Raw genomic sequence first — 13090 nt, forward strand, 5'->3', positions numbered from 1 at the left:
CAGGCCAGGCCTGTGTTTGCCGTGGGGATCGGGGCTGGCCGGGCTGGTCTTTCATTCCCGGGCAGCTTTTGCTTGCTTTCCGCTGTGGGGCCAGGCGCCAGCTCTGCCGGGCTCCCCAGGAGCAGATGGGCCTCAGTGGGAAAGCGCCCGGCTGGTCCTAAGAGGATTGGCGCCTTTCTTCCCACCCTTTGTGCTGCTACCCACGGCTGCCCGCGCCCAGCCCACAAAGGCCGCTTGTTTGGCCGCCTCTGGGGGTGCAGGGGTCACAGCTGACAGTGGCGCCCCTGGAGACGGCGGCACCCCGTGTGAGCCGGAGAGCCGGGAGCACCCAGGCTCCAGGGAGGGCAGGAAGTCCTGGGCTAGAGGCTACACCCCAGGGTTCACTGGAAGCAGGGGGGATGCCTCAGGAAGTCTGTTGGGGGACAGGCCCAGATTTTGTCTTATTCCCATCACCTAGCAAGCTGATGGCCAAGCAAGACTTGCTCCCAGGGCCCACAATGCCCAACAAAGCTCCCTGCCTTCTTGAAAATGTGGTCTCCCTTTCCTGCTTGCTTATTCCACATAGCTGTGTGGACCAGGAGGACCTGAGAAAAGGAAGGTTGAGGCCAGGAGAAACTGGAGGGACTTGGCAAACTGAAGCCTGGAGACCCAGGAAGAGCCCAGTGTGAGGCCAAGCTCCAAGTGAGAGGTGGTAGCTGGGCAGAGAAAAGAACAGGAATGATCTCACCTATGAATTTATTTTAAAAAATAATTGTTGATTGAGTGCCTGCTCTCTGGTGGGTGCTGAGCAAACAGAGAAATAAGCTGAGGTTCCACTCTGAGGGTCCTCAGTGTGCTAGGGGGACAGCTTTGTATGTAATAAGCTCTAGACCAGGGTTTCTTAGCTTCGGAACTACTGACATTTGGGGACATATAATTCCTTCATGTGGGGGCTATCCTGAGAGTGGTAGGATGTCTAACCGTTTTCTTGGCTTCTCCCCACTAGATCTCAGTAGCACCCCTCCCCACTGCTGTGACAACCAAAAATGTCTCCAGACATTGCAAAAGTCCTCTAGGGGTGAAATCACTACGGTTGAGAACCATTGATCTAGACTGTAATCCTGGTCATTTGTCTGTTCCTTCATTCAACACATGTTTCTTGAGCTCTGGGTGTGTGCCAGGCGCTGTTCTAGGGCCTTGGGGATACAGCCATAGAGTTATAGGTGTCGAGTTCATTCCCACTGGGATTGCCTGCCGGAGGACGGAGTAAAATATTTCATGCAGGGATGAAATGGGGGCCAGGGTTACCCAAGGCTCTTGGAGGAGGTGACATTTAGCCAGGCCTGGAAGGATGAATAGAAGGTACTGGAACAGAGAAGGTGGGAAAGAGGACATTCCAGACTGAATAGGACAGAGTGGTCATCCTGCATGTGTTCCGCAGAGGTTCACAGAGGACCTGCTGCACGCAGGGCATCTTCTGGGGATACAGATAGTCTACAACAGGGCCCGTCCGGCGTGCAGAGGATTCAGGGCATCCAAAGAAGGGTCTCCATCTTGTCTGGAGGCTGCAGAGGCATCAGGAAGGGCTTCCCAGAGCAGAGACAGCAGCCAAATCTTGAGGCTGAGCAGGCTGGAGCTAGGCAGGCGGGGGTGGGGAGGTGGAGGGGGTGGGGGGAGGGCGGAGATGGGGGAAGAGGGAACAGCTCCTGCACAGGCCATAGCGTCTGAGAGAGCCTGAGGCTTTGGGGGAAGGGCAAGGAGGCTGCTAGGGTAGGAGCACAGCATTCTGACAACAGGGGGAGGGAGATGAGCCTGGAGAGAAAGGTCGGGGAGAAGGACTCAGTTAAAGAGCTGGACTTTATCCTGGAGGTGCCGGGGAGCCACGGAGGGCATTTGAGCAGGGCTGATTTATTTTAGAAAAATCACATGGCTGCAGTGAGATCGGCTGTTCGGGGAGCAGAACGACAGTCAGGGGACAGTTGTAGAGGTTCAGGAGTGAGATCAAGGTGGCAGGAGTCTGGAGTGGAAGGGACAAACGCCACAGACACTTAGGAGGTAAAGCGTTAGGATGCGGGCTTGAACGTGGGGCTGAGGGAGCTGGAGACGGCATCAGGGCAGATTATGGTTGTCTAAGCAGTGCAGCCCTGAGACGAATCAGCAGATAAAAGACCAAGCAGAGAAAGATATGCCTGTGAATCTCAGGATGCAAATTATTTTTGAAACTTTGCTCTCATGCATCATCTTTAAATATGAATAACCAACATTTTTTTAGAGCTTAATGCTGTGCCAGGCACTGTTCTAAGCACTTCATGTGCATTAACTCGTTAAGTCCTTGCAGTAGCCCTATGAGGGAGATAATTCTTATCATCTTCATTTTGCTGAGAAAGAACTGAGGTACAGAGAGAGTAGGTAACTTGCCTAAGGTTATACAGCAAGCAAGTGGCTGAGCCAGGATTTTAACTCAGGCAGTCTGGTTCTTCCAGAGACTGTACTGCTATTATACTGCCAAAATGTAGAGTTTGTTTAAAGCCTGCTTAACTTCGGCTATTGGTAAAGCCCTGTAACCTTAATATAAAAGTAAAAAAAAACAAGCAATGGGATTACATTTTATAGGTTGTGGTAGAGGACGTAAACTGGAAAATCACCTTCTGGAATCTCAGCGAAACCCTAAACCTTGGCAGTGACTGCCGCCACCTGGTGGCAGTGTACCCCAAATGGAGGAGCTATGACAAAGGCCACACCCAGTTCCTTTGGGTGTTGAATTTATGAAACCCCAGGCCTAGGTGATGAGAGCCTGCTAAAACAGGCATTACTATTATGAAAATGTGTCCTCTGTTAGACAGGAAGAAAGAGGCGAGGCCCACAAAGCCCAGGCTGCAGGGTGTGTCCCTGAGGATTGTGACTGTGGGTACTTGGGATGGGGTTGCCAGACCTCAGCCACACTCCTTCACCAGTTCCCTAGACGACCAGCATTAGGCATTTCTGAAACAGCTGGTGGGAGCTAGGGGTGGGGTGGGGTGATACTCTGCAAACACGGGCTGTACCCATGACCCCGACCTTCTAATCCCAGGGCTTAACTGACCTCATTAACTCCACGGGGCTCCAGAGAGACCCCCCAAATCATTCTCTGTCAAACCACATTCATAAAAATCCTGGTCCTGAGGCCTGTGCAGGAAAACCTTCTGCCTGAAGACTGGGGACTGGAGGTGGTGACCCTTGGATGTGAACCCTCTGCAGGCTGGTGACAGGGCAGAGCTGGCCCCACCCCCCTGCCTGCCGAAGGGCAGCGAGGGAGAAAACTGGGTGAAAGCAGAGCATACTGGGTAGCCTGGCCAGGAGCTGAGCGGTCCAGTCTCCCCCAACCCCCGGAGTTGCCATGACAACTGAATGGGGGAGGGAGGAGGAGAGGAGAGACCACTTGCCCCTCAGACAATGGGAACCTATTCCAGGTCACACTTGGCCTTGTCCTGAGAGCATTGGGGTGGTCAGAAGTTCTGGGTTCTTCATACCCTGCAGTATTGGGATTTGGGGGAGCAGTTCTTAGCTCAGGCCAGGCTTGGGAACCCAGAATGGGGGTCACAGACAGGATCCCTTCTCCTGGAAAATCCCAACCCTACCAGAGCCTCCTTCCTGGGCTCTCTGACACCCCATCGTAGGCTAATTCCACATGAAGGTGGGTTCATATTCTGAGTGCTGCACCCCTCCACTGAAGAACTTGACCTTGTAGTGGGAGGTGAGCGGCGGGCGCAGGGAGGAGGCGGCAGTCGCTTTGGGGACAGGCCAAATATTTTATGAGTAATTTAATATCTGGAGTGCGAACCACTGAACAGAGAACCCGTCAGCTGCCCGGAGCAAGGAGTGGGTCTGGTCCTCATAATGCAGGGGAGAAGATGGGAGACTGACAGGGACGACCAGGGGCCTCCGGGAAGTTAACCCACTAAGGGCCCTGGGAGGGAGCTAGGAGGGCGCAGGGCGGGCTTCCACTCTGAGTGTGCCTGCTATGCACCAGATACCGTGCTGCCGTGCACTTGCCAGGGGTTTGAACACTTGAACTTGGATGGGAAAGTGTACCCTGTGGAAGAGGCACTGGCTTTGAGACCCACAGACCTGAGCCTGGCTCCTGCTAAGTATGTGACACTGGACTAGTGACTCCACTCGTCTGTGCCTTAGTTTCCTTATCCATAAAATGGGGATGATGACCAATGGTACCTACATCACAGGTAAGAACTTATTGTCTAGTGACAATAAATACAAAGAATTCAGTGTGGTGCCTGGGACACAGCAGGTGCTCAATAAAGAGACCTGCTTCCTCAACTCTGATGACGCTCACAACAGCTCTCTGAAGCTCCCAAACTTCCTTCGTGGGGTTGTCCCTGCCACCTAGCCACACCCTGGCCCCCTCCTCTCTGGCCCCGGAGTGGGGCCTGAAGGGCTTTTGTCACATTACACACAGCCATGGCTGTGTCTCCTCCTGACACCTGCTTTAGAACCCCCTCAGGGTTTCTGGGGAGGAGTCCTGTCCAGCTTGGTGACAGGCCCTGGACACAGATCTGGGTCAGATTCCCAATTCAGCCACATTCTGGGGAGCACTTCATCTCTCTAGGCCTTCATTTCCTCATCTGCAAAATATGATGAATGAAACACCTTCCTCGTAAAGAGGCTCTCACAATTAATGAAGATCATGCTGTACAGAAGCTAGCGGAGAGCCTGGTACACAGTAGGTGCACATTAAATGATTTATCATCATCATTACTTCAGGAGTGCAGCGCAGGGGACACACTCTCTTAGTCCATGTCCCAGCTCTGCCTTAGCCAAGTTATGTAACCTCCCTGTACCTCAGTTTCCATATCTGCAAAATGGGCGTAATAATAATACCTGCCTCACGGGAATTAAATGAGTTAAGATATAGGAAGCGTTTAGAACAGAGCTTGGAACAAAGGAGGAGCACAGTCAATGCCAGCTGCTAGTACTCTCTTCTTCTGACGTTAAGAAGCAATTGGTGAGAAGGAAGCTCAACTCCCCTCCCCTGTCCTCATTCCACCATTCCTAGGTCTGGGACGCAGGTCTCCCAGTGCCACCTTTATCTGGGGCTTGGGGCTGCAGCCTGGTGAGCTCACTCCCTGCTCTGGGTTTATCTTTCAGCCTGGCTGCGGGACTCCGAGAGAGTCCAGGGGTTTCTCCCCGCATGCAGTCTGCCCTTTGGTTAATCATTAAACTGCCCTTTTCCCTCAGCCCAGTCCCAACCATTGTTTCCTTTCCTGAAAGAAATTCAATGTCCCTGAGTTGAGGTGGCCCAGAGATCACCTGGTCCAGCCTCCTCATGTTACAGATGGGAAACTGAGGCTCAAGAGGGAAAGCCACACACCAAGTGGATGTTCAGGCCAGAACTTGAACCTAGGTCTCTGGCTCCCAGTCCAGTGCCCTTTCTCTGCATCAAGTTGTCTCTGAGAGCCTGGCCATAACTTGTGCCCAATGCTACTGATGGGCACATGGAGGCCCAGAGATATGAGGGGACTGGCCTGAAGTCCCACAGCCCATGGTCTGGGTGAGGTAGGGGGCCAGGATTGAAATCCAGGCCTAGGGAGCATCAGAATCTCAGTAGCTCTATGCCCTGTCCACCAGGGCCAGCAAGGACATGGGCAGGCCAGGCTTCAGCCTCATCACAGTGCGCCAGAAGGAAGAGCCTGGACAGACCAGGGATCAGCCCCCCATTTTATAGTCCCAGAGAGTAGAGTCACTTACCTGAGGTCACAGTGAGTCAATGACTCTGGAACCAGTGCACCTGCATCTTACTCTGCTCCCATTATCTATTTTTAATGTCCTTTCGCTAAGGATCTCAAGGTCCCTACCAGCTTGGATCCAGCTAAAGGGACATTCTCTGAGCATCTCTGCAGACAAAGTGTGCAGCTCAATTCCCCAGTGTCCACGTCTCTACTTTCCTGGTTGCCATGAACACCTGCTCTGTGCAAGGCACTATCCTGGGTATCTTACAAATGTTATCCTTTTCTTCTTAACAGTCCGTGGCACATAGATTATTGTTCTTATTTTATAGATGAGGAAGAAGGCTCAAAGGGCATAGGTGACTCCAGGTCACAACAATTGTGGTTGGGCCTGGTTGGGGGCAGACTGTCCCGCTCGCCACCCCTCGCAGGCCCCGTACAGGTTTCCAGCACTGAGAAACAGGAGGAATGAAGACATGTTTTTCAGGTCTCCTTCCCTGGAAACCAGCTGGGGCGGGTCCCCGCAAGGCTGACATTTATGTCCTGTCTTTAATCACATTAGCTGACATGTTCTAAACAAGGTCTGCAGACGACTTTTTAACAAGGGCCCAGCTGTCTCTCCCAAGGAAACCTGTGCCTGTGGGGAGAGCTGCCCCGAGGGGTGCGAACTCAGGAGCCGGAGTCTGCAGACAGCCCACACTGCGGTGCCGCCCACATGCCTGCTGCAAACCCAGGCTGGGGGGAGAAAGGGAAGTTTGTCCCAAGGTGGGCACCGGACTTTTCTGCGTGCAAAGCTTGTTCGCCTCTTGCAGCTTCTCCGAACCCTACAACAAGCAATAGTCTCATTTTTCAGATGAAGATGCCAACGTTTGTTGAGGACCTACTGTGTGTCAGGTGTGGAATGTGGTTCTTTATAAAAACCACTCTTGATTGTGTGCCTACTACAGACCAGTCAGGTGCTTTACACGCAGTAGCTCGCTTAGCGTTCATGCCAGTATTAGCCAATACAGCTCCATCTTACAGCCGAGGAAACAAAAGCTCAGGGTTGAGCTGACTTCCTTTCCCAAGGTCACCCAGCTAGAATGTGGCAAAGCTGGATTTGAACCAGGTGGGGCTCTTGTGAGAAGCCAATGAGGGAATGTGCACAAAGCATCGGGCAAGGTGCCTGATGCCCAGTAGGTGCTCCGTGGACTGTACTTTGTTTCTTCTGCCCTCTTTCTGCCGACGGCTTGTTTACATTCTCCCTGCTCCCCTGGATGCTGTAAGAGTTTATAGGGACAAATACTTGACAAGAGGCACAGATGAGAAGAATCTGCAAAAGACAACGTGAAAATGAGGTAGGGGAGGCAGGAAGATCTGGAACAGAAGTGAGGAAGGAGGCTTCCAAGAAAATATGTTCCGTCGGATGTGCCCACTCGCTGCTGGTGCGTCGCTTTGGAGACGCTAGGGGCTCAGTTCTCTTTGCATTATTGGGGAATAAGCCCCAGTCTCCTTGCCTGCGAACGGGGGCGACAATGCCCACATCAGGGAGGGGGCAGGGGGGATTGTCATGAGGATTAAATGGGTTAATGTCTGTATGACATTCATGATCTCAGTTGAGTTTCTTCTGCTTGCCTGTCTTTGTTTCCCCTGGAAATGTCAAGTCTTCCCAAGGAAATTGTCCCAAGGGCCTACAAAACATTATTGCATTCCCTCTCATTCTGGGCAGGACACGATTTTGGCATTCCTTCCATCTTGCCTTTCTTCCTTCCACTCAACAACTATTTATTGAGCCTATATTATGTATATCTGTCTCCAGACCCTGTACTCTCTGGAGTAAGAAATATTCATCAATCAATTAGTTAACTAACACACATGTGCTTTCACTCATTCATTTGATAAACCTGAATCTTCTGGGCTCTCTGAGCTGTGACGTGTCTGTTTCTGGCCTCTTTTGTTTGCTTCTGGGTCCTGGCTACCGTCTGTATAGGTGAGGATGCTGGAAAATTGAGGTATGTTGGGGGACTTGGCCACTGTGTCCTCCCTGGTCAGTGACCCAGTAATAACTCTTCTCCCTTTTCCTATGGGTGTCACAAGCCCTCCTAAGGTTCCTAATCCGTAGGCTTGGGGCGGGCCCGAGAATCTCTGTCACAGGTGGTTCTAATGCAGCTGATCTAGTTCAAGCCCCTCCTTCTGTGGGGAAGTCTGACGCTCAGAGAGGGGTAGCAACTTGTCTGAGGTCACACACTAAGTCAGATTCCGAGGCCAGCCTGGAACTGGGAGCTCTTGGCTTCCCATCCAGGGCACTTCCTGCTCTGCCAGGTCCCCTCACTGTGGGTGTCCCTCTCTGGGTGGGCCCTGCTGGGTTTCTCGAACAAACACCCTTTTCTCTTACATCTGGCCAACAGGGTTGTCCATGAGAATGCCTCCTGGCTACGTGCAAAAATAAACGCAGCTCGCAGCCTGCTCTGAAAGGAGGGTGTGTGTTTGTGTGTGTGTTGGGTAGTGGGGGGAAAGGCAGGGCAGCTGGTGCCCGTTGTCAGCAGGAGACCAGAAAGGCAAGGACGTGGAGGAGAAACAGGAGCCAGACCCGCAGTGCTCGGAGCAAGGGGTGCTCAGCATCGGGGAGATGGACCCTCCGCTCTTCATCCTTTCCTGTGTCTGCCTGCGTACTTGCTCACCATCCCCATCAGAACATAATCACATGACCACAATGGCAACAATAACAGTAAGAGGTCCATCACTGAGTGCTTGCCAGATACCACCAGCTCCCGTGATAACCGCTGCCCGTGGCTGAGAGAAATCCAGTTCACGGCAGATCAACAGACTGAACCAGGGCCCCTAACCCTGCCACTTAAAGTGTGGCCCCTGGTCCAGCAGCATCAACTTCCCCTGGGAGCTTGTTAGAAAAGCAAATTCTCAGGCCCCACCCCAGGCCTGCTGCATTAGAAAATGCATTTTACCAAGACCCTGGGTGGGTTCTGTGCACATTAGAGTTTGAGGAGCCCTGCACCATCACAGCACCCCAGTTCCAATGACAGCCCACCATTGATAACTATAACTAATACTTGTGGAGATCTTTCTGCATGCCAGGGGCTCTGCCCATAGAATCCCATTTAACCCTCATCAGATTTCTGGCATGTATATGATTATCACCCTCATAGTACAGATGAGGGAACTGTAACTCAGAGAGGTTAAGTAATTAGCCTGAGAACACACAGCCTATAAGTGGCAGAGGTGGGAATTGAATACAGCCTCTCTGTCCTTCCGGTTCCTGAGCCCCCAGGCTTTCCTCCCTCACTGCGTTTCTCATTTTGTGTAGGTCCCAACAGACAAGAAATTTGTTTTCCCTTCTTTCCTCAACCCCGTGTAGCCCACTGACTCCTGTGAGCAGAGGCTGGGCTACTACTGGTCACCGCTTTCATGTCTAGCAGCTTAGCCTTCTCACTGGGAGCAAAGGTCCACCTGTACTAGAATCACCAGGGGTGTTTGAGAAAAGTGCAGATTCCTGGGGCTTCCAGGTCCTACGGAATCAGAACCTCTGGGACGGGGCCTAGACACCAGCAAGTTTCCAGGGGATTTCGTTGCCCACCAGAATTGGAGACCCAGTGCCTCTGGTCACTCAGGCTAGGAATTGCAATGCCTAATTTACAGTCAAAGACAATGAGGCCCAGAGAGTTTTTCTGTCAATGTCCCAAGGTTGGAGCCTGGCAGACTAGCCTAATGGAAGGTGAACTGGCTTGGGAATCAGGCAGTTCTGGGTTCAAGTTCCTGCTCTTCCCTTTCCAAGCCTGGAGCCATACCTGGGTCTAGAGCAGAATGGCAAATCCAGCCCACAGACTGTGTGCAGCTTGCTAGCTAAGAATGGTTTTTACATTTCTAAATGGTTGGAAAAAAATCAAAAGAAAAATATTTTGTGACTTGAAAATTATGTAAAATTCGAATTCCAGTGTGCTTAAAGATTGATTGGAACAGAGCCATGCTCATTTATTTATATATTGTCTGTGGCTGTTTTCATGCTCTTTCCAGCCTGTATGGCCACCAAATCTAAAATAATTCCTATCGGGCTCTTTACAGAAAAAGTTTGGCAGCCCCTGGTGTATAGCAGTGATTCTCAAACTTTTGCTGCATCAGAATCACCTGGAGGGCTTGTTTTAAAACACAGAATGTGGGGGCCCATCACCAGATTTTTCTGATTCGCCCAATCTGGGGTGGGGACAGAGAACCTGTATTTCTAACACGCTCCCAGGTGATGCTGATGCTGGAGCCACACTTTGAAGACCCTGGTTTAGAGGAACTTGGATCTTCAAAGCTGATGCTCAGCCCCACCCCAGAAGCTTGTAGCCCACCCAGGGAGTGGGATGGGCTTGGGGAGAAGGGAGGGAGGAGGCAGGAGCTCCAGGTCCCATCTCAGCTGCCCGTCTACCAGCTCCTCTTCCAGGCTGTCCTTCTCCTGGTGTCTGCTCCCCCCTGGTGGCAGCAAGCCTGGAGCTGGCCTGGTGTGTTCAGCCTTGACAGCCAATCCTTTCACATTTCAAAGCCTTCAAGGTTTACACATCCTTTCTCCTAGGGAATCCGCTTCGAGGAATTTAATCCAAGAGAAGAATCACCGATACATACCAGCGTGCACACTGCATCGTTTGTTTGTAAGCGGGTAACATAGAAGACCAGGGCAGTCACTTGACGTGGTCGCACAGCTGGTAAAAAGTTCAGGCAGGATCTGATCTTAAGTCTGTCTGACTCAAGAGGCAGTGCCCTCACCTGCCACACCACACTTCCCCTCAGGGGCCTCCTGTCTGCCGTGGGGAGCAGTGACTCCGAAGCCAAACTGCCTTGCGTTGAATGCTCATTGTATTACTTACTAGTTGTGTAACATCAGGCAAGCCACATAACTGCTCTGTGCCTCGGTGTTCCCCTCTGTGAAAGGGGGACATGATTGTAAAGGTCACCAAGCATCAGGTACTCTGTGAGCTGTTATTATTATTACTTATCAAGCCCCCACCTTCCTTCTTTGCTTTCACCCTCCTTTCCTCTTCTTCTGTTTTTTGGTTTTTTGTTTGTTTGTTTGTTTTTTGGCTGCATGGCATGTGGGATCTTAGTTCCCTGACCAGGGATTGAACCGGTACCCCCAGCCTTGGAAGCGTGGAGTCTTAACAACTGGACCGCCAGGAAAGTCCCTCCTTTTCTCTTCTTAATTGGCTCAAAGCTTGTGGGTCACTGGGAGGGGCACGCCCATCTGGATGGACTAGGGTGGAGGTGGAGAATCAAGGATAGGGCACTGTAGCCAGGAGGTGGCAGACACCATGGAGCCGCCCACGCTGCTGCTCTGGGAACTGCCCAGCCAACCCTGCAGTCTGGCAGAAGGGCACAGAGTTTAACACATGGATCCCTGGGTTACATAGGCCTGGATCTAAATTCTATTTTTTTAAAAAAGATTTATTTATTTATTATTTATTTATTTATTTTTGGCTGCATCAGGTCTTAGTTGCAGCACGCGGGATCTTCGTTGAGGCAGGCGGGATCTTTCCTTGCAGTGCGTGGGCTCATCGTTGCGGCGCGCGGGCTTCTCTCTAGTTGTGGCGTGCGGGTTTTCTCTCTCTAGTTGTGGCGCACTGGCTCCAGAGCGTGTGGGCGGGCTCTGTAGTTGTGGCATGTGGGCTCCAGAGCGCGTGGGCCCTGTAGTTTTGCCGCACGCGGTCTCTCTAGTTGAGGTGCGCGAGCTCAGTAGTGTGGCGTGCGGGCTTATTTTTCCCGCGGCATGTGGGATCTTAGTTCCCTGACCAGGGATTGAACCCATGTCCCCTGCATTGGAAGGCGGATTCTTTACCACTGGACCACTAGGGAAGTCCCTGGATCCAAATTCTGAATCTTCTGTGTGACATGGGCAAGTAACATCCCTTCCTTGAGCCTCAACATTCTTACCTATAGAATGGGAGCAATAAAATTAGAGCAGTGGTTCCTAAAGTGTGGTCCCTCAGGCAGCAGCACCAGAAGCATGTGGGGACTCTTAGGAAATGCAAATTTTTTTTTTTTGGCCACACCTTGTGGCTTGTGGGATCTTAGTTCCCCGACCAGGAATCGAACCTGCGCCCTCGGCAGTGAAAGCACAGAGTCCTAACCACTGGACCACCAGGGAATTCCCAGGAAATGCAAATTCTAACAAGCCCTCGTGGTGACTGTGATGCCTGCTGAAGTTTGACAACCACAGGATTAGAAGATTTGCTCCTTAGGCTTGTTGTGGCTAGTACAGGGGAGAATACTCACTGGGCGTTTAGGTCAATAATCATGAGCTGCTATTATTATAGGCCTGCTCCTTCTTGGCCTCAGCTGATTGGGCCAGGAGTATTCTTGCTCCAAGTGGGGCCAATCAGATCCCCTCTCCTGGGAACTGGGAATTGGAGACATTAGTCTCTATGTTACTTCCTTGAGGGGTAGGGGATGACTTGGTGGTCAAGGCTGTTGTTGGGGCATCCATTTTTCTCCACTTGCCCTTAACAGTTAAGAGGGCCAATCTGCAGAGAGAGGCTTAGAGCCGAGAGGTCCCAGTGGGAAACACAGCAGCCCCGGTCTGGCACCCGTGTCCCCTGAGACTGGGCTGTCCCACCTGCTCCTGGGTCCTGTAGGTCCTCTGGCCTCTCCTGATAAGTCCCTCCTTTTCTGGTAAATTATTTCTAGGAGGTTTCTTAGAAGTCTGGAAACTAAAAGGACTCTGGCATGTTGAGGGTTATGAGTCAGAGTCAAGGTGGGTGCATAAAGGTCAAGGGTCACAGGCCTGAGAAGACCACTTCCCTTCCTTCCCCTGCCCAACTGCTAGCCCAGCCAGGAGATCTGAGTTTCAACCCCATCCCCGCTGAGAAGGGGCAAAGGGGAAAAGGCAGGTCCGGACAGTGATGGAATAGGCAAAATCCCGAGACCCACCTATGGTCACCTCTAGGCTCCCCCCATCATTCTTGGTCCTGGTTCCTGTGATGAAACCTCAACCATCTCTCCACAGAGCTGACAACCCTCCTCACAGGGTGGGAAAGAGAAATAACAAAGGTAAAGTGTTTAGATATGTTAATGTTTGTGTAAAGCAAGGTATGTTTGATTGCAGTGGGCATGGCTGAACACACAGTGAGAGCCCTGGATTTCTGGCAGATCTGGAAGCTGGGAGGGGAGGCACAAAAGGGGCACTGTTCAGAGTGCTGTCAGGGTAGGCATCTGACGGAGGAAAGGCGGCAGGGTCAGGGTCTACGGGTCAGGAGTCAGAGGAGGGCAGGTCCTGCAGGAAAGCCAGCCGGCTTGAGGCAGCACTAGAGACAAGCTCTGATGTCTTGGCCATGGCTGGCTTTGTCTGGGTCCTTGCAGCGACTTGGGGTGCCCTGCACGTGCTCACCACCAGCAAGCAGATCTGCCCTTGGGGTGAAGTGTAG

The sequence above is a fragment of the Balaenoptera physalus genome, assembly GCF_965194825.1.
Source record: "Balaenoptera physalus genome assembly, chromosome: 1".
NCBI lineage: Eukaryota > Metazoa > Chordata > Mammalia > Artiodactyla > Balaenopteridae > Balaenoptera > Balaenoptera physalus.